Raw genomic sequence first — 3,994 nt, 5'->3', positions numbered from 1 at the left:
CCCCATCTGAAAAAAAAGACTCTCAAAATTTTATCTCCATGTTGTGAATTAAGCCCATGTTGCCTGTTTGATATAAAAACAACTGCATGGGGTCGGAGGGTAAGAGGGGAGAGGTAACCGACCGAAGACCTTGTATGTATATATGCATAACCATGGGCACGGACAATTAGGTGCTGAAGGCCTGGGGGGAGGGGCAGGGGTGGATTGGAGGGAGTTAATGAGGGAAAAAAGGGGACATACGTAATACTTTCAACAATAAAGATTTTTTTAAAATATATTTTATTGATTTTTTACAGAGAGGAGGGGAAAGGGATAGAGAGTTAGAAACATCGATGAGAGAGAAACATTGATCAGCTGCCTCCTGCACACTCCCCACTGGGGATGTGCCCGCAACCAAGGTACATGCCCTTGACTGGAATCGAACCCGGGACCCTTCAGTCCGCAGGCCGACACTCTATCCACTGAGCCAAACCGGTCAGGCAATAAAGATTTTTTTATAAAAAAAGACACAACTTGGCCCTAACCGGTTTGGCTCAGTGGATAGAGCATTGGCCTGCAGACTCAAGGGTCCCGGGTTCGATTCTGGTCAAGGGCATGTACCTTGGTTGTGGGCACATCCCCCGTGGGGAGTGTGCAGGAGGCAGCTGATCGATGTTTCTCTCTCATCGATGTTTCTAACTCTCCATCCCTCTCCCTCTCTGTAAAAAAATCAATAAAATATATTTTTCAAAAAAGAAATGGTAAAGGGAATGCTTTAAGAAGAAAAAAATCAAGAGAAAGAGAGGAACATAGCTATAAAGAAAAAAAGGCAATAAGTAAGTACCTATCAGTAATAACCTTAAATGTAAATGGATAAAATGTTCTAATCAAAATACATAGGGTAGCTGAATAGAATAAGAAAACATGATCCATATTTAGGGATGGGGAAAAGTAAGTTTACAGTTGTTCGTATGGAAAAAGACATGCAGAATGTGATTATTACAGGAGCTTTATTAACTCAAAAGACTGTCACAATGACACTGCACTTAGGTACAATCTTGTAAGTGTTCGTATTGCTGGCCTTCATTATTTACACATTCTTGTGGTCTACTTGATATACTCAAGTACACTTTGGCACAGAGTTTTTTATTATTACCAATGAACCTACTTTTGCCTACCCTATACATTTTTTATTCTAAGGCACATATGTATTTACATTTTACCATCAGAATTTAGGCTGTGCCTTTTAACTTAAAGCACTTTACAAAAGAGGTACCTAAAATAATGGTGCAATTTACAACTGAATCCAGTGACTCCACCACAGCAGGCGATGAGAAAACCATAAATAAATGGGGGGCGGTATTACAATGGGAACCCCTTCTACCCATAATAAGGAATCATTTCCAAAGGGAAAAAGATGATTCCATCCTCAATTCACAGCAAAACTACCATAAGTTGCTCTCACTTGACATAGAAGTCATTATTTCTCTAATTCTCAGCAGAGGAGCTACTCAAATGATTTCATAGAGTATATCCTATCTAATAATAGACAAACATGGTAATTAACCATACCTCTGACACTCTTCCCATTGGCTAATCAGGGTGATATGCAAATTAACTGCCAACCAAGATGGCGGTTAGCCGCCAACAAAGATGGTGGCTAATTTGCATACTACAGGCAGGGCGGGACAGTGCCATCCCGCTTGCCCCACTGCCATCCAGGCCTGCTATCTGCGACCCGGGCGGCAGGCAGCCCATATGGGACCCGACCCAGGGCAGGCCTGCGGGACCGCAGTGATCCACCACCGGACACACCCACAAACGGCCCTCCTGCGGGGATCCCTGGCTGGCGGGTGCTAATGCACCGATCGCCACTGGCCATGCCCACAAACGGCCTTCCCGTGGGGATTCTGGGTTGGCGGGTGCTAATCCACCGATCAGCCACCGGCTGCACCCACAAACGGCCCTCCCGCGGGGATCCCGGGTTGGCGGGTGCTAATGCACCAATCCACCACTGGCCATGCCCACAAACAGCCTTCCCGTGGGGATCCCGGGTTGGCGGGTGCTAATGCACCAATCCGCCACTGGCCATGCCCACAAACGGCCTTCCCGTGGGGATCCTGGGTTGGCGGGTGCTAATGCACTGATCTGCCAACACGCACACCCGGGCTGCCTTTGCCCTGTGCAAACTATGCAGCTGGGAGAAGGGAGTGGGGCCCCTGGGAGCAGGGCGGGAACTGCCCAGGGTTTGTGTCAGGCAGCCCAGAGTGGAGTGCGAACTATGCAGCCAGGAGAAGGTTGAGGGGCCCCTGGGAGCAGGGCAGAAACTTCCCGAGGTTTGCGTTAGGCAGCCCAGAGAGGAGTGTCAACTATACCAGTAGCTGCTTGCTCATTCACTTACTTGCTCATTCATTCACTCATTCACTCGCTCATTCATTCACTCATTCACTCACTCAGCAAACCCTCTCAGGTCCCTGGCACCAGGCCAGGCATTGAAGTTGAAGCAGGATAAGACAGAGCTATGTTCTCAAGATGTTAGTAATCCAGTATGCAGCCAGGAGAGGGGCGCCAGGTGCTGGGAGCAGGGTGGGAACTTTCCCGCATGGGCTTCAGGCAGCCGGGAGTGGGGCCGGAACTTAGCTGCTTGCTCATTCACTTACTCGCTCATTCATTCACTCATTCACTCACTCATTATTCACTCACTCAGCAAACCTCTCAGGTCCCTGGCACCAGGCCAGGCACTGAAGTTGAAGCAGGATAAGACAGAGCTATGTCCTCAAGATGTTAGTAATTTAGTAGGCACATGAACGAGGCAGTTGCATGCACAGATGCACTGTACTGGGTTCAGTGAGGGCTGTAACTAACGCTGACTTTGTTCTCTTGATAAAATGGGGCCTCAGGAGCCAGGCTGCCCCAAGCCTGTAGGCCTGTGCCTAGGCCAGGAGTGGCCGGGGTCCTGGAACATGACAGAGGATGCAGGTCGGGCTGAGGGGTCTGGCCCCACCCTTCACCCTCACCCCCGAGTGCACAAATTTTTGTGCACCGGGCTACTAGTACTATATAATAAAGCAGTAATATGCAAATTGAACATTACACAATCACACAAGATGGCCGCCCCCATGTGGTCACAAGATGGCACCACAAGATGACCTGCAGGGGAGGGCAGTTGGGGGCAACCGGGCCGGCAGGGGAGCAGTTAGGCATCAATCATGCTGGCAGGGGAATGATTAGGGGGTGATCAGGCTGGCAGGCAGAAGCAGTTAGGGGCAATCAGGCAGGCAGGCAAGCAGTTGGGAGCCAGCATTCCTGGATTGTGAGAGAGATGTCCAACTGCCGGTTTACAGACAGCCCTTGATGGATCCAAGATTGGAGAGGGTGCAGGCTGGGCTGAAGGACACCCCCCCTCCCCAGTGCACAAATTTCATGCACCAGGCTTCTAGTTCATAATATAGAATTCATACTTCAAATCTTTCAAATTGGGTCAAAATGTCCTCACTAGTGAGATATGTATGCAGGAAATACCAAAATAATATAGCAGCCCAAGTTGAAAGTTAAAATGGTCTGAGCACTTAAATATCTACTATTTAAATAAATGTATCAAAAGTAACTATATCTAAATATACATACAGATATATAACTATATCTATGTAAGTATATCTTTAAAACCCTGTATTTTTATCTATTATAAAGATATCTAATTTAACTACCGAGGAAATAGAAAGAATGCACTGTGAGCTGGTCACCAGGCTAACCCTATCAAAGGCATCCCAGCTGCTTCATCTCCATGGCCCCCAAGCCTGGATGTGTGCGCCACCTACTGTGCTATCTTCTTCATGATTCTACACAGGAAATTCCACAAGAACCTCTGACCTCATATTCCCACTTACCTGTTCCTCCTCCTCCATACATTTCCCTACCTCCCTCACATTAATGGAAAGGGAGAAATATCTCCTGCTTTGATTTCTAGCATCGGACAAATCAATTGCTTAATTTTCTATTGCACTCTAATCTGTCT

The sequence above is a fragment of the Myotis lucifugus genome, unplaced genomic scaffold (genome assembly GCF_000147115.1).
Source record: "Myotis lucifugus unplaced genomic scaffold, Myoluc2.0 scaffold_210, whole genome shotgun sequence".
NCBI classification, from domain to species: domain Eukaryota; kingdom Metazoa; phylum Chordata; class Mammalia; order Chiroptera; family Vespertilionidae; genus Myotis; species Myotis lucifugus.
This window is presented reverse-complemented; position numbering follows the sequence as displayed.